A 19456-nucleotide genomic window follows, 5' to 3' on the forward strand; every position below is an offset into this window, starting at 1 on the left:
TAAACTAAAAAGGAAAACGTAGAATTAAATTATTTAATTCTTTAAATTTCTGTTTTTTAAGTAGTCGGAACCAAATTAAAGGTTGGAATGTGGTATATTTTTTTAATTTGGTGTAAACTTTTGTTGAATTTTATGGAAGGAAACATACTTTTGTTATTTTTAAGTGCCTTTTTTTGTTCTATATATTAAATGTTAATTTAATTTCTTCAATTAAGCAACAGATATTTATATGTTTAACCTTTACCTTTACCTTTGTTTTATAACAATTTAACCTTGAACTTATATTATTTTGATAATTATTCACTATTTATTTAAATAATATTAGAAACTTTTGTAGCCGCAGGGGAAATACTCAATTTTTTGGTCACGATAAAAGATCACTTACGCAAACGTTCAGGCATTATTGTTAAGCTGTAGTTAATATGTAACTTACCTCGGTCGGGCTTGACCGATTAACTACGTTTATCGATTTCTATCAAAGGTCTTTGTTTTTTATGACATTTATTGATTACACAATTATCTTAATATTACAGTTATTTGTTTTCAATTCACTTTTTTTAAAACTCTTGAATAAGTTAATCTATAAACTTGAATTTTAATATAAGAAAAATCGAACAATAGAATGATAAAAAATAGCCGAACAAGTTATTTAATCGTATCACACTATCTCTTACTCATTCGTGCTGCCAATGTACATAAAACAACTCTAGTGATTAAATCGATAAAATTCCTTCGGCAAAGTCAAGTTTTATAGTCGGTCTGCAAGTATTAAATAATTACATTTTATTTGTATTATGGTTAGGTAACTGTGTTTTTTTTTAACATTTTATTTATTTTTTACTTCATATATAACGTTAAATTTTTGTTGCCAGAAATTTATATATTTCTGCAAAGTATTTTTCATCTATTTATTAAAAAAATTTTTTTATTAAAGTAATAAATAAAAAAAATTAAAAAATGTTACCGTTTAGGTTTGTTTTTTGTTCGTTTTTTTATTAATGAGATAACGATCAAAGTTTTATATAAATAATAAAGGTTATTTTGTTAAAGAAATTTGGGTGAATTTGACTTACGATTCAAAATTTTAAATGCTTGTTGATCTAACTCCTTTTCTTCCTAGCTACTTGAGTCCGGCCGCCAATCGACCATTGGTGCAAGCGCAACACAACCCTTTTCCTACCTAAAAGATTAACTTTTCCGTCCTACATGCTGGTGCGACTCGATATCACCCGTTAAGTAGAGAACGTGTCGTATTTTACATCGTCATATGTCGTCCGACTAAGCACCAGACGTAATCTAACCATTTTATATAAGTATACGTAACCTAACTATTTTGTATACGAGAAAATATTTTTTCCTAAATGAGGTGTTATCTGACTGAAAATATTTTTCAACCTTTATTACAGATGTAGAGAGTAAATTATGAAATAATGTTAAAATTTTATTATTTGTAAAATACCGTAAAATAATCCCATTTTACTTTCCCGGAAAATGTAGTTAGAATAGCTATATTAAAAGACAAGTATGGTGATCATGTCAAAAATGGTGGTATCGGGATTTTTTTGCATATCTGTACGTTTTGGGATTGAACTAGTTCATCTAGACAAAAAAAAAAAAACATACGTATGTACATGTCGCATTGCTTTTGCCTCATACTCAGGATTGACCGAACCGATTTTCTTCAAATTTGGCTAAATATTTCTATATATGGATCATTGTCATATTCATTTTACTTTCCCGTCTAGCGCTATAGCAGAGCTCTAACTATACAAGGGAAAGTACTGTAATCGCCCAATTTGGGTATGCGGTTTTCACCGGATCTAGACGTTTTGACTACTAAGGAACCCCAAAAACACAAAAAGCGGATGGAAATTTTCCGAATGTTCGTATTTACGCTTGTGTTTTTTGGTGTCTCACATCTTATGTCTCCAGAACTACTGGTTCGATTTTGACCAAACTTGGTCAGTTACTTCTGCATATGGGGCATTGATGCCATTAAATTTTTAACTTAAAAGATCAGGGGGGTGAGGCTGTATAACAAGCTCACCCTTAGTATCTCGAGATTTCGACTAATTAAGGTCTTATTTTTCTTAGGCACATTTGCTAATAATTAAAAAAATAATATTTGCAAAAAACGTTTTTCAAAATCGCACTCCTATCTCAAGAAATGCTTAAACTAGTTGGTTAAGTGGGTATACTACGTAAGTAGTACTCCCTGTCATCACAAGAACCGCTAGTTTAGCACGACGTACAGATGTATAAAAAATATTATATTTAAATAAAATTATAAATATTTTAAATTAAGTTGTGTGTGTAAGCCGTGGATCAGAAAAAAGCCGCGTGACTGTAAAGTCCTACAATTGTGTTGTCAGCTTTTTTTTTTACAATTTGTTTAGGAAGTGGACGGATATCGTGAAAAAACCAATTTTGATTTTATTGTGAAGCATTTTAGAGAAAACTTTATTAAAGAAAAGTTTTTACAATACATCTACAGATAATCCAAAAAATAATCGAAAAATCAACCCGTATTTCTTAAAATTGAAATATATGTTTTTTTTTGTTTTTTTGCTCTGTCTCCCTCCTGTTTAAATATTTTTCAAACATTTTTTAAAACATTATACTTCATATTTATACAGGAGTATCAAGAAATATCTACATTTTTTTTTTAATTGTAGATCCGGGACCTAAAACGTAGATAGATATTTTGAAAAAAATTTTTTTTTCTTATTTTAGTCTTTATTGAAGGGGGTTTTTTTAGATTTAGAGAAAACTTTACTTAAAGAAAATTTAAGCTAATTTATATATGAATATTTTTAAAAAAGTCTTCCTTAAAACTCACCTCTAAAATATATATATATATATATATATATATATATATATATATACTCGTATTTGTGTGTGTATATATATATATATATATATATAAATATATTTTTTGGCTCTTTTTAATAATTATTATTAAAAAAAACAACATTTTTTTGTATTTTTCTTCAACACTTAAAGGGCTATTAAAATTAAAGTAGCTTTGGCATCTGAATTATATTACGGACCAAAAAATTACAAGAAATGTGTTTCATTATTTTCATAAAAATTACACTTTTATCAAATTATATTTGAGCTACGTTGCTGTGAAAGTCATATTGAATGATTTTACCAGTTTTTTAACTGTATTTAATCATTAAATAATTCTTAACTTGCTTGACAAATCGCTGTAGAATTTTTTCTACCTTATTCCTTTTAATAAGTAAAAAATATATTAAGGAGAATAAAGGTAATATTTAAATATACCACTGAGGGAGAAGGTTTGAATTTTGAGTTTTAAAATTAAAATTCAGGGATAACTCATTTACATCTTTATTAACGTTTCATTTCAGTTTTATTTTCTTCGAATGTATTCTGTAATAACAGATAATATGTATGCATATATGTTGGACGATATGCTACAACATCTACGAAAATTAGTTATAAATATCAGTAATTTGCGGTGAACTCTTGATGAATGAACAGATGATGGTGAAATTGAGAACACTTAAGGATGCCATTTTATTTGGGTTTTTTATTTACTTCATTTTTATGACTGATAAATCCTTCACATTTATTAAAATATATATATATATATATATATATATAATGAAATCGCTTATTTTAGGACTCATATGGTCATTTTAAATTTTAAATTACTTTCTTTTTGTTGGCTGATGCACCATTAATGTCAGCTTAATTATTTTATTATGCAAAAATATATTATACGAAAAAAAAAATAATAAATAACATTCTATATCTTCCTTTCATGTCCACCGAATTATTTTTTGGCCATTAGAATTATTTATTTGAATAAAAAATTTGGCAATAAAAAGGTTAACTAGTTTTCATGGATTGGATTTTTTTATCCGGTTTTAATAAAGTTTTATTTTCATTCTTAAGATTACGATCAGAATTTTATTTAAATAACTTGCTGACCCGGCAATGTTTCGCTATTGCTAGATTTGAGTATATATACAGATTAAATTAACGCAATTGAAAGTTTGATAAAACATAAAAAAATTGAACATTGCGGGACTTCACAAAATTTAAGCTTTCACTTTTTACCCTATTTATTTGTTTTTACTTTCCCATTTTTAGCTCTATTGCTGCTGCTGTAGCATTAAATGTTAGACAAAGTAAAAAGAGAAAAAGCTTTTGCAATTTTTAATTTTTTACTTTTGTTTTAGTGGTCGTAGAAAATTGAGCTTTCGTACGATTAAAGTTATTTAAAATTTAAAGATTTAATTCGATCGGGGTTGGGATACATTCAACATTATTTCCAAACAGTTTCTGCCTCATCTTGAAGACCCATTAACCAAAAAGGCTGACCGAGAGTGAATCATAGTACCTATAATTTTTCTAGTATACTATTTTTTCTTTAGACTTGAATTACATTACACCAAATCTGGACGACTTATTTAAGTAATTGTAAGCTTTTAAACCACAAAAACTAAGGAGGCTGAGCTGGACCCGAACTTAAATTATCAATTTTTTTAAACTTTAATTTTCAAGATTGGAAATTTTCCGTGAGACCATCGGGAAGATACAGATAGCTAAGGCTAGATTTTAGAGAGATTCCCTGAGCACCCTACTGGCATTGAATCCTCTTCTATAGTCCTTAAGACAGGCTTCCCTCTAAGCCGCTATAATTTCTCATGTATGACATAAAACCGATCTCTCAAACGCACAAACACCTCAAAACCGTTGTCGAAATCACTGAGAAATTCAACAGTGATATATGCATGAGATTTGGAATCAAAAATGTAGGCTTAATGAAAAAAAGGATAAAATATTAAGGTGATGTACCAAGTATAGAGGCAGCCACATTCTTGATGGGTATGCAAAATGGTTAGGTCTGCAGATATCTGGGTTTTGTCCAAGATGTAAGTATAAACCACGAAAAAGGAAAAGACGTCTCAAAATCTGGCCTCAAGCACTATGTTACTACTGTCATGAAGTGGATAATTAAACAGGCAAAATAAAGTCCGAGCTGTTAACATTTCTACTGTCCCTCAGATGTGTTGTAATTTCGGGATCGTCAAATGGAGAAAAATTGAGGTAGCGAAGCATATAGATTAATAAGAGTAATTATCACTCGTTTTCGCGCACACCATAGTACACACCATTAGTACTGAAAGTTTCCATCTATCGAGAAAGACAGGTGGATGAGGGATGTACACTTTTTGAAGACTCATGCAAACCACTAGTGAATCTCCAAATATATTTTCTTAAAAGATGAAATACGTCCCTACTTACAGAGAGCTGTAGAAAATAATCAAGGTTACAGTCCCCTCATTGAACAGTACAGCCTTTAATCCACTACAAAATGCCCCCAGTAACAATAATGAAATGAACAGATGAGCGCGCGAAGGAACTCTATGGGAGATTCATTACATCTATTTTGGACAACTCTCTGGATTTTACTGCTTCCTTTCCCTTGTTAAAACACGGCCACTTATTTTACGAGGTCTAAGGTCTGGCGTATGGATGATAGGCAAATGTAAATTGTAAAAAACATATAATAAAAGACCCAATTATCATTCCAACCTATGTCATCTATATGATCAAACCGACGATCTGATCAATCATGTCAATGGAAGGTACCAAGCTTTAGTTCCAAAATAATATACCTAGCGTCATAACGACGTAGCAAAGATTTTATACCAGAAGATTTCTCTAGAAAGGGGTTCTTCTTGATATATCTATTCCCTACTATCGGTATATCCCAACATCCGTCGTAGAAAGTGAAATATAAGCGGTATATTAACGGACAGACCATTGGAACATAATAGACAGATATCGTCTTTATGAACAAAGAATATAAAACCATGTAGCTCATTCATATGACGGATCAGTTGGCACCAGTCGTTAATAAATATATCGAAAAGACCTTGAAGTGAAGAGAATTATTGAAGTTTAAAGAGATTTGCGAACAGAATACAGTCATTTTTATCATGATTGTATAGAAACCTATCCGAGAATAAAAAAAATTAATTTGTAAGAAGTAACCGTCCTTAGTATTTACCGTACACAGATCTACAACCGGCATCCTGGTGTTGCCTGCATCGTGTTCAGAATTTCAATTATCATTTCTTTCCTGAATTACTGTTGTAATCAGCTTGCCGCTAGTTTTAATTATTTTAAATAAATACCGTCGCTATGTATAATAATAAGTTACTGGAACCTTCACTAATTCATTGTAATACTTTGCGTTCGATTAACCTTTTTGAAAGGAAGATAATTTATAAAAATATTAAAAATTAATTTAAAAATTACCGTATTTAAAATTTTTGAAGGCTTTAATGATTCAGTTAATTCGGTTACTATTGATTATTAAAACTAAATTATTGTAGATGATAACATGAGTTTTTATCGAGTTGTAACCCTAATATTTAATATCTAATTCCGTCCTTTTAAAGTTTAAACAGTTGTGTTTTTTTTAATTTTAAAAGAATTTTCAGAAACGAAAGTTAAATTATTTTTCTATATCATCAATACTCGAGATAATAATACGAGATCATCAATACTCTCAGAGAAAATATTACTTTCTTGCATCTCGGTGGATGTTGTAACTTGACGTTTCATAGGAATCGAAATCAATATGAGAACGGTTTAATAATTAATATATTACTTGTCGCCGAATGGCTTCAACGGCACGTGACACTTAAGAACCTTGTAATACCCCTGAGAAGGGCTGTTGTTGTCGTCAATTGGCTTCGACGGCTCGTTATAACTAATAACATTGTGGTAGCCCTGAAAAGGGCTGCTTTTGCGTTTGCTCTGAGAAGAGTTGTTGGGTCCGGAAGCTAGCCTCCGAAGTCGGGGAGTTACGGCTCGTCCATGGAAATCAGACCGGGCTTTCCCTCAGCGGCAGGGGGTTCCCAGACCCCCGCAGTGTCGGATTTGCGTCGGTCATCTTTTACCGGCGCGGCCGAGGCGGTTTTTCCCGTGCGATTCCACGCTGAACCGGCTCCTGCTGCTGAGTCCGCCGGCCAGGGCGATTGAAGCTCGGCGAGCTTGAGCGGAAGGTAGCGTCTGCGTCCAGCGGCTCCCTCGGCGGGCCGGCCTCTGTTGCTCCGGCGGGGATGTTGGCATCCGCTGCTAGGTCCCGCGTTGAGGAACTTCTTCCTTCTTCTTCTTCTTCTTTGTCTTCTCCACGACAATGAATTAAAAATTCATTCTCGTGCACGCTCTTTTATTGGAGCCTGACAGTGGTGGAGCCGCAGCGCCGCTATGGTGGGAGAACTGCGCAGTCATCTGCGCGGCGAGGGTGACGCTGTACCAGCGCGTACGTATATTGTGCTCCAGCTGACATCTGAGCTGCTACCGTTGTCGTCCGCCGATATTAAATTAGGCATATATGTGGTAACGTACTTTTTATCGAAAAATAACTCATTAAATAAATTACTTATCTGTCTTATAAAAACAGGGAGGTTCTAAATAAAACACGTTTATTTATTCTTGTGTATTTTAAAATTTTATTTAACGCCAACTGCACTTGTTCCATAATTTTTTTCTGCTGGTAAAGTATAAGTTTCTTTAAATACCATAACTGGAAGATTAGACGGTTATTTGGACGATTTGAACATGCTGTTTTTGGAATAGTTACTATTCTATAGCGTAATCATATAAAAATTGAAGTCATCATCATATTTAGAGTATACTGAAAAATATTAACGATAAAAATCGAAGTAAAAACATAATATATATCACCGGTCTCCATTTTGCCTTATATTTTTCTGTATTTCTTTATATATTATTATTACTACAATAATTTTTTGCGATTTACGTAGAACGTTATATTTTAATTAAAAACTGAATTAAAAATTTAAATAAAATAGTCTTAAATATATACCCGAAAAACTTTATTTTCGAGTTACGGTTGGCGAACTGTTTCTTTCTGATTTCTACTCGGAAGGTAAAATAATCGTACTGAAATTCTTAAAATCTTAAGGGTTGAATTTGATGGATTCAAATATTTCTTTACCTGAAAAATTGAATAAATAGTTTTCCCAGAACTTCATATCAGGTACATTCCGGGAAAATTGTTGCAACATTGAAATTGGAAAAAAACTGTTTTTAGATTTTCCGTAAATTAATTTGGTTAAATTGCCGATAAATGAAGTAATCTGATGGAATGATGTTCTGGCCATTTTACTGATCCTTTTCCACTGATCTGCTGGTAACCGTATTTATATTAAGTAATATTTAATATTTCGAGAGAAATGAGTCCGTGTTTTATAATCTATAAACCACATTCCCAGTTTATCTGCAATCGGATTCATTTGTTGAATAATAAATGCTGTATTCCAAAAAGCCTTGAAGACAAGAAAAAAAGGGGCGATGAGATAGTTACCAAAAAAACCACACCCCAAATTAAACAAAAGTGTATGTTAGAAATCTGTTTTGACAGTCTCATATAGGTTTTCATCTACTCGCGTGAGAATGTTTCAGAAATTCAATTTTATTTCTTGTGAAGCACGATTCATTCACTAGATTCTATTTCGAATTCACCAGAATTCGATTAAGAAAGTTGGGATTATATCCACGTTTAATTGACCATCGACAAAATTTCGTCCGTTAATTTCGAAGTGGCGGTTATATGTCTTGCGCACGTGTTTTTTGTAGAATGAGTACAGTCGTTGATCCCCTAATGTTGGCCAAATTATAAGTTGTGAAACATTTAAATAAAGTGACAACTTTCTGGTGTTTCTAATAGAAGGTAGTTGTACAACACGGAGTAATTCTTCTTTAGAATTTTAATTCAGTTTATCGGTATCTGCTAGTTTTTGTTTCAGTTTATCTGTTTCTCTAAGATTTTTTTCAAACGCTTCATATGTTTCACGATTTAATATATTTTCGATCCGGATATGTGTCACCAGTTATGGGACCACATCATATCACTGATATTTAATTTACTACATATTCAATACATGTTCATCAACTCTTCAAATGCATATCAATTCGTTTTGTCTTCTGCTTCATTTAGTAGAAATTTAAATTTTTTTAACTTGTTAACTTAGCCCACCGGGCTACTGGTTAACTCGTCATCGTATATCAACCGATTTCTAAGTTAAAGAGTTCTAAGGTTCAAATCCTAGTAAAGGCAGGTACTTTTATAAGGATTTGAATTCTAAATCGTGGATACCGGTGTTTTTTGATGGTTGGGTTTCAGTTAATCATACATCTCAGGAATGGTCTACCTGAGACTGTACAAGACTACACTTTATTTACACTCATACATATCATTCTCATTGGTTCCGGAGGATAATCAGAAAAAGAAAGGTACAGGAATGTAACTTGTTAACATAAATATCAATACAAAATTATTCATATGCAATACACAAAACTTAATTATTCATCAGCTGTTATTGCCAACTCGTAAAATAAAAAAGGATCTTAGATATTTTATTTATTAATTTATTTACAAACAGTTACAGTACTTAAGTAGAAACAAATAGAAATAAAAATATAAAAAATTAGTTAATAACAAAAATGAAAACATAAAAAAACGATAAAGATGTCATAATGGTGTAATAAGAAAAAAAAACTAGCTATATCAATGCTCCTGAACACCCATGTCTGTACCTACATAAACTATCATTAAATTAAACCGATCAATATACCTATTAATTAAACACACAATATTGAAGTTATAGAGCAGAATTTAATCGGAAATTGACACAATGCAAAGTACAGGACCTACGAATAAAAAACCAAAAACATCTATTTCTAATTAACTTAGGCACATAAAATACTAATCTTTCCAAAGTAGACTGACCATCGACTAAATTATTAATAACCATATATGGCATTAATAGTTGAAATAACTCGCGTCTAAATTTTAGAGGCCTAATGTTTAACATTTTATGTAACTGAGACGTAGAAAATTGATTAGGACAGAATTCATTATTAACCTTAAAAACCTGTTTGAATTAACTCTACTAACTGGTGAACGGAATCCATATAATTACAGGATATTCAAGGCGACTTCCGCGTTGGCATATAGAATATTTTAATTAGTTCAATATCCTGAAAATATTTTGTTGCCTTATAAGCATCATTTAAAACAAACTGAAGATGTTCACCAAAACTAAAACTTCTTTCAAATATATAATTCCCAAATCCCTAACAGATTCAATCGCAGGTAACATGTAATTACCAATGAAATAAGAAGATAAAAAGATCTCTGTCTAGACGAGACACTTTAAATTTCTTCGGATTTAAATATAATTTATTTGTATCACATCAACCAATTAATTATTTAGGTCTATTTTAGTAAATTGCGAGTTAGAATCGTTTCTCACGTGACAAATTATAATATAATCGGCGGTTATAGTTTTAACATGTTGTAGAAGTTTTATTTATTTTATTTTTTGACTAAATTTTAGCTGTAATTCATTTTAGTATCATGAAAAATATTTTAGTTCTATTTAAAATTCTTGATGCGTTTAAAATTCGCGTTTTGATCCGTTTTGTTTTGAATTAATTTCGAATCCCTGAAACTTTTATATATTTCCTATTGACTTTATTTTTAACAATTTTCTTAGAATTAAATACGCTACAAATTTTGTTAGAAATGTTTATTTTTTTAACGGCAATTTTAATATACTTAATTTACGAAAAAACCTAAAAACGCGTTTTTTGTTGTCTAATTTTTTGAGTTTTGTAATAATTTCCTCCTAAGATTGTAAAGTTACAATTCTAAAACTTATCTAATTGTACAGGTATCACGAAAGTTTCTATACATAGGAAAAATAGACATTTTTTTTAATGAAAAACATTTTATTTAACATTTTATTTTTTAATAGAACAGCAGTTTCCAGATAGTTGGATAGGTCGGCGTGGTACTATGGAGTAACCTCTTAGATCCCCAGATCTCATCCCACTTGATTTTTTTCTTTGGAAGCATTTAAAGTTCATAGCGTATCAGGAAAAGACAGAAAGGATAAATCATCTCAAGGAATTACCGACGCAACAAGCATAACTCCAGCTATATTTATACGTATTCTTCAGCAGTGGAATAAACGAATAGTAATATGTTATCCCACTCACCGGGTTGGTCTAGTGGTGAACGCGTCTTCACAAATCAGCTGATTTCGAAGTCGAGTGTTCGAACGTCCAAATCCTAGTAAAGGCAGTTACTTTTGTACGGATTTGAATACTAGATTTTGGATACCAGTATTCTTTGGTGGTTGAGTTTCAATTAACCACACATCTCAGAAATGGTCGACCTGAGACTGTACAAGACTACACTTCACTTACAATCATACATACATCCTCTGAAGTAATACCCGACGGTGATTCCCGTAAGCTAAACAGGAAAAAAAAGTTATCACAACAGTGGCAGTTGTGTAGAGCATATTATATAAATAAATTTGATTTTCATTAAAAAAAGTTTTTTTTTATGTATGGAAATATTTAGTATTTTTAAATTAAAACAATAATAAAGATACCCACCAAATTCGCCCTTTAATACAGGCTGCAAGAATTTTAGTACGGTTTCAATTTATCCCCGGAGTAAAAATATTTCAGCGACTTTAATTCCAAAACAGAATATGTCCAGATATACGTTTACTTGGGCTATTTACTTAAATTAATCTTTCGAATCGGTTCTCGATGTATTGATCAGAGTAACTTTCTCTGAAAATCATGATATTCTTATTCGGATGTCCTTACGGTGAACAAACTGAAGGTGTCACTTGCAGGATAGAAACACGCAATTCGGTGATGCAAACCCTAACTAAGAGTGTATTCGGCTCAGTGAAAGAGGAAACCATTTCATTCCTAATTTCTCTTATCGTTGTTATTCTTGAGAACGGCTGATATATTGTTCACTGTGGGGTGATTTTCAATACTGTTTTTTAACTCGGTTTTGTTATTTCTTTTGAACGAAAAATTTATTTTGCTTACTTATTGTATTTTTTTGTTCTTAATTAATCGATTTTGTTTATATACAATATTTGTGAATTTATATGTCATGGAAATTTAATTATAATTAATAGAAATGTGCACTGATTTTGAAGGTCTATACTATTAACTTACACGTTAAAGAAACAGAAAAAAAAATTATTCGGACCAGTTCATTGTTACTTATCATATACGGCATCAACAAAGTGACATGTTAGGTTTTGTTTATGTTTTACTTCAAACAAATAATTATAGTTTACCGCATGCATTAAACCGGATTTAATGTCATTCAAATTCTTTTTAGTTATCAATTAATATTATTCACACGATGCAAGTTAAAAGTAGTAACGTGTAATTATATTTTGTTAGAATTTAATCTTTAAGGAAATCTTATTTACCATAATTATTTAACAACATATTCTTTTTAACAATTAGAAAATCACATTTATTATTTACTTACTGATATTGTATTTGTAAACTTGATAAATGAACTTTTACTTTTACAAGGCTTTTTTTGTTCAGCATATATGGGTCGATCGATTTATAATATCTATTTTACCATCGTTCAACTTACATACAGTTCATTTATTTCCTTCCGAACTTCATCGAGAAATAACTTATTCAAGTTTTGTGCTTTCTTTCGCCTCTCGATTCGAAATTGCATGTAGTAAATGGTAATTATCATTATGATTTTTATTATTATTTTATTATTACTAATTTTTTTTTCCATTTAATAGTAGATTCAGGTCATGTAAAATTCAAAATTTTAACAGTTTTATCTTTTACAATATAAATAATTAAAACTTAGGTATGTTAAAATTTGTTACCTTTTAAAATAATTTTTTCAACAATTTACTAAGAATCTTTTATTTAAAATTGCTTTTTTTTACTTAACTTTACAACTAAAATTAGGCTACTTTAGGTTTTTTTTAGTTGAATGTTTATTTATTATCGATAGGTAATTATTTTTAATTAATTTTTTTTTTAAATATGATGTGAAGATCATATGAGTTCCTTGTAAGCCCATTAAATTACATATACACATCTTTTTAAAATGAAAATTACATAAAATTTTATCTCGGTAATTACTTCTGATATTTTTTCATATATATATTTATTTATTTATTTATTTTTATTGTTATCATTGATTTATTATTTATTGTAAAAGTTTTTTTTTACAATCAGAGGTTAATAATTATTAATAAATGAGTATATTAAAATTAAAAAAAAGAAGATGAAATTTGATTCGAACAGATGCTCCATGTAAGAGTCAAATATTTCATTAATTAGATTTTTATTTATTATTTATTTTAATATAAGTTATACAATAATAATTTATTTTTTAAAGTTAAAAGGAACAAACCGAATAAAAATCAAAAAAAGAAAATGTATTTATTTTTAATAACAGAAATATAAATAAATAAATAAATATATATATATATATATATATATATATATATATATATATATATATATATATATATATGATTGTTTATTTTTATATATATATATATATATTTTTTTTTTTTTTACTCATAAAATACTTTTTACATTCATAACACTTATAAAAAGGTCAGTTAATTAAAATAAATAGAATTTTAACTGCTGCATACATGCGCAGAAAAGAAAATTATTTTACGTAAAAGAAATATCTAAGAAACCTTACATAAAAGAAATATAAAGATTTAAATAGAATATTTCAATACCGTGTTTATTAAAAAATAAATATTTCTCTATTAAAAAAAAAGAAAAAAAGATTATTATTTATTATTTTTTTATAAAAAAAAATATTTTATTTTTGTGATGATGTAGAATGTAATTTTTTTACATAATTAACATACTCGTGGTTCTTGAAATCATTAAGTTTGTTATTAACATAATTAAGGTTACTCAGAAAATCAACAAAAAATATATACAAAATTATAAATCATAATCGTCTTCAGTAGACAACATTTTATAAATTCTTCTCCTATTATATCGATATCGATAAATGTTACTTTTAAATATTTTATTTTGGCCCTACAAATTTTGGCTCCGTATTCCTTCTTTTATGAAATATGCAGTTACCCAAATTATATAGAATATTTTTTTTTAATAGTGATTCGAACAAAATGGTTCTGCCATTTCACTGTTAAATATAGCACTTCGATCGCCTTCAGCATCGAAAACAAATACCTACCGTCACTCTTTGCTTTTGAAACAAACACTTTTTTATCGATAGCATTATATTTATTCTCTAAAAAGTTCTTTTAAATAGACATATGCATAGAATAAACAATAATTTTAACCTGAATTCAATCATCAAAACTATTTGTAGATATTTTTTATTAAAACGTAACGCAAAAATCACAAACATTTACCGATCGATATAAATATAAAATAACAATCGGTTGTGAATTTGTTTCAATATTGGAATTTATATGCAATGATGTCATAACAATATAATAAAAAATTCTATACAACTGAAAATATTTATGTCGAAATAAAAAAACAACCTATTTAAAATACCGCTGCAAACAGTTGCAGATTATCTACTATAAATAATGTTTTACATATTACGTCATATACTATAATCTACTATAATAATGTTTAACAAAACAGTGTCATATTATTACCTACGTATATCAGTTTGAATTAAATCGCTGATGATTACTGGGTTAAAAATTTCATCTCGTGTCGTAGAATTGTGATGTAAAAGAACTAGTCTCTTTATAAAATATTAATGGTCGAATTTAAAGATAATTTATTTGTATTGAGTCACCAAACGTTTCGATCATGCAGTGTGGCGATAGTAATGATTCAGAATCAAAAGGGTAAACCCATCGGGTTGGTCTAGTGGTGAACGCGTCTTCCCAAATCAGCTGATTTCGAAGTCGAGAGTTCTAAGGTTCAAATCCTAGTAAAGACAGTTACTTTTAAACAGATTTGAATACTAGATCGTAGATACCGGTGTTCTTTGGTGGGTTATATTTTTTATTTTTTTATTTACCTCCGGGACCACCTTATGTATTGCTTCGAAGGATGAAATTAATGATCTGTAGCGTGTGAAAATGCCATACCTGACCGGGATCTTTGGTGGGTTGTGTTTCAATTAACCACACATCTCAGGAACGGTCGACCTGAGACTGTACAAGACTTTCATACACATCATCCTCATTCACCCTCTGAAGTAATAAAATCTTACGGTGGTTCCGGAGGCTAAACAGAAAAAGGAAGAAAAGAATCTAAAGTGTGGGTAAGGTGAGGAAGGATGTAACCTTCAGCCGCCGATTTGTTTAAGAAATACAATACTAAAGTTTGTATTATAATAATCATTTATTTATTTGTTTATTTTTTTTTTACAATAAAACAGCAAATAAGCTTTGGTATATCGTAAAATAAAGAGAAGTGATACAAATTATATTAATTAATTATAATATTAATGGTTTTTAAACAAATTCCATTACATATAGCTCATCTTTAACTTTCTTAAAGCTCAAATAAAAAATATCAATGTCTGCATAATCCACGAGTGATATCAGAATTACCTCTAGCCAACGGTGAAAGACGCGTTCTCTACTCAGACGTAGGAGACAATGATTCCTTGCACTTAATCTCAGCACTCTAAGCCCAACATTCGAAGTGTCAACATCTATCTTGGCATTAAGGTCCCTTATAAACAAATATAGCATCCGCAGTGTTCTGCTTTTCAGTGAGAGTAAGCCGCAGCACGTACACTGCTCCAGGCAACTAATATTATGCCCGTCGATACCTTTTTCTCGCAAATGGTAAAAAACATTTCTTTTAAACCGTCTTAAGCTTAGTGTCAGTATACACTCTTTTACAGTTTCAAACTACCGTGAAAAATTCCAAAATCGATTTTGTATTCCAGTTTCCGCTTTATCTCTCCCCTTTCCCCTTTCCATTTCCTTTTCCCCGTTTTCCCCTTTTTCTTTTCCCATTTTTTCTCTTCCCTTCCCTTTTATCTTTTTCAATTTTTTCTCTTTCCTTTTTCCGATTTTTCCCTTTCTCCCTTCCCCCCCCCCCAGCGTAAATCGGTACAGTTGTTTTTTAGTCTATAGCGAACACACATATCGAAAACATTGAAATGGAATCGTAAAATATTTAGTATAGTGTGTGTTGATTTTACGTCCAACAAATAGCGCTGTTTTTCAAAAAAGCATGTTTTTACCTGTCACAGGTGTGACATCTTAGGTATATAAATAGTAGGTATATAAAAACACGCGCGTATTCGAATGCAACGTTGTGTCAAAATTTCAAGAACTTTCGGAAATTTAAGATTTTGAGCAACCGAACACTTACATTTTTGTTTGTGTAGAAGTATGTCTTATTTTTTAAAAAAATTAAATTTATAGATAAAAAGTTTTCTCAAAAAGGGAAAGTAAAAATGGAAATCTGAAAAAGAAGGATAAATATAAACCTCCTTCTTACAATAACATTAACTAAATTATCCTTACTTATAGCAGAAAAAGAAAAGGAATATGTGATTAGAAAAAGTGGAATTTTGATTAGAAATTAAACAAAAACGGGAAACAAACAAACTAACAAAGTGAATAAAATTATGAAAAACAATTCTTTAAATAATATTAAAAAAAAAAATTATGAGTGGAGATTGCTTTTATAAAATTTTTAAAAAATTCAACGTTATTATTCCAAACGATTATTTTTTGAAACCTAAAAAAAGACGTTTAAAATTTTCACGATGTCCGATTCTTTTTAAAATATACAACATCTCCCTAGATACCTCTCATTCTTTTACATATTTTATTTTAATTTATCATAATAATTCCCTTTAATATACAAACAACCAGATCATATTTTATTTTTTTAGCATAATGTATTTAAAAACTACAAAAAAACAAAATGGAGGCTGTACACGTACTGTACAGATATTGTCAAATGCAGAAATGCGAGGATGGCGGGTCATTCTTTCAACGGATAATATTTCTCATCTGTTTTATAAAATAAAAGCTAGAAAATTGACAACTAAAATTGATATTATAAGGTTCAAAAATATACGTTATGAATCCTTTATGTTTTTACCTATCTATCGATAAAGCAGTATACTTTAATACCTTTTACCGGAAAATACGCAGTACTGCGTTAAATATGAAGGATCACCATGGAACGTAACATGTTTAGAGGAACCAATAGTAGACTTTACGGGAAAGATTGGAAACGATTTATATAGTATGTAAGGAGTGCATAGTATACAACAATTTAGAGATTTGAATGATGACATTCAATGGCTTTAGTTTCTGAAGTGTTATGTTTATTTTTATTTTTGTAATTTGTGTTTTAATTAAGTTTGTGTAAAACTTGAGCAACTTAGTGTTTTATTTTTTTAAATATTTATAAAAGCAATTTATTATATAACTTCAGTTAATTACTTTTAATTTAATTCATCACTGGATGAGCATAATATTAACTGAAAAACAAGAAGATTTCTTCCATAAGTTATATAACTTTACATTATCAATTAAAAATTAATTAATTATTTTATTTAATATTAATTCTTGACATTTCGAAGTCAAGAGTTCTAAGGTTCAAATCCCAGTAACGGCAGTTACTTTAATAAGGATATGAATACTAGATTGTGAATACTGGTGTTGTTTGTGGTTGGGTTTCAATTAACCACACATTTCAGGAATGGTTGACCTGAGGCTGTACAAAACTACACTTCAATTACATTCAAAAATTACCTCTGAAGTAATACCTTAAGGTGGTTCCGGAGGTTAAACAGAAAAAGAGAGCTAATTTTGCGTAGTGTATAAATACAAGACAGTTCTGTATCGAACCGTATGTTACGCTAAATTGGTAATAGAATGTCAGCTGCAGCAGGTTGATTTAACATAGCCATAAGCTTCAAGATTCATGCCCTTCACTATATATTGAATGACTTAAGTATACGAGTATAATCTGTGGTAGAGATCATGTAACTCCCTTTTCCTTATCTTTATATTTTTATAAAGATAAGGATTATGGTATTACCATAAAGAAAATTATAATGAATGCGTGTGATGTTACGATGGTGTTATAAATTTGGTCATTTTTAATTATTAATCCTGGTTGTATCAATTCTAATCGGATGATTATTCTTCTTATTGTTCCAAGTAATCTAGCTCAGAGTCCAAAAATAAAATAGAGAGTTCCGATATCTTTGTGATTTGTTGAAAATATTCATTTATTCATTAAGAATGGGATGGCTGATTTAGGTGATAGATTGTAAATTTATTTAAGGTTTTAAACCTCTCATTATTTGTCTTGTATTCAATTATGATGCTATATTGCAAATATAGAGGTGCATTTACTTGCTAAGGCTTATTTATAATAATAATTTTAACTTTGAAGGTTAATAGTTTTTTTAACTTAAATCCTTCTTTTTAGTTTAATTTAAAAATTATTATTATTGGAATTCCTATTAAATTTAAGATGATTGGGATAATTGATTATTTTTTTTATTATTTTTTTTATTTTTTATTTGTTTGATTTGGTTATTGTAGGAATTATTATATTTAAGTATATATATATGTTGACATAATTGATGAAATTAGTATGATTAATGGAATTGTTGGTGCTATTCAAATTGTTGATTTTATAATTATTCATTTTATTAAAAATCCTGTAGTTGGGGGTATACCTCTTATTGATAATGATGAAATTATGAGAGATTTTTTTGTTAAATTTGTTTGAGTATTAATTTGGTTTAAAAAATTAATATTATTTTTTTTGAATGTGTTTATTATGGTTAAGTTGATTATGGTGTATATTATTAATAGGAGAGTGAATTGTTGTTTTGAAATTATTAATGAAAAGATTATTACTGGTGAATTTGAAATTGATGAATATGCTATTAATTTTTTTAGTGATGTTTGTTTTATTCCTGAGATTGGTGCTATGATTATTGATATGATTATTGACATTATTATCAGTTTAATTCTGGTTATTTGGGTTGCAATAATTGTAGGAATGATTTTTTTGTATAGTTATCATTATTATACATATATCTCATCTTATTATTTGTATAATTCTTGGTACTCATAGGTGGAATGGGATTATACCTATTTTTATTAAAATTCTCATTATTATTAAAATTCTTTCATTAATGGGGCAGTTAATGATAGCATTAATAATTATTGAGATTATTATAATTGATGATGATATTCTTTGAATAATTAAATATTTTATAGATTGTTCATTTATTTTATTTCTTTTTTTTTAAAGGGGTAGAAAAGAAATTAAATTAATTTCTATAGATATTCATGAGAATATTATTCTGTTGGAGGATATTGTTATAATAATTCTTACAGTTATTGTTGTGATGAATATTGTTTTTGATAAATTTATTTTAATTAAAAAGAGAATTTATTCATCGATGGGTAAGCTTAATTTATAAGCTTAATAAGCTTAATAAATAAGCTTAATTTAGTTTATCTTTTTGTAAAAGGATGTGTGATGCATTAAGAATTTTGATTTCTTTAGTTTCAGTTTAATTCTGGATTTTACAATTTAGCATGAGTGA

At 29.2% G+C, this 19456-nt stretch overlaps 1 protein-coding gene across 5 annotated transcripts in view; it reads left to right on the plus strand.

Moving 5' to 3' along the window:
- t (C45 family peptidase tan) overlaps positions 1-19456 on the plus strand; it is a 102922-nt gene that overhangs the window by 36961 nt on the left and 46505 nt on the right. Inside the window, exon 1 of one of the 5 annotated variants that reach the window (XM_075372988.1) lies at positions 12489-12608. The exons of the other annotated variants lie outside the window; for them this stretch is intronic. The gene's annotated coding sequence lies outside the window, so the exon portion shown is untranslated. Of the gene's footprint in view, positions 1-12488; positions 12609-19456 lie in introns of those variants that run through there. 5 annotated transcript variants of the gene reach the window in all.

Source organism: Lycorma delicatula, chromosome 8, assembly GCF_047948215.1.
Source record: "Lycorma delicatula isolate Av1 chromosome 8, ASM4794821v1, whole genome shotgun sequence".
NCBI lineage: Eukaryota > Metazoa > Arthropoda > Insecta > Hemiptera > Fulgoridae > Lycorma > Lycorma delicatula.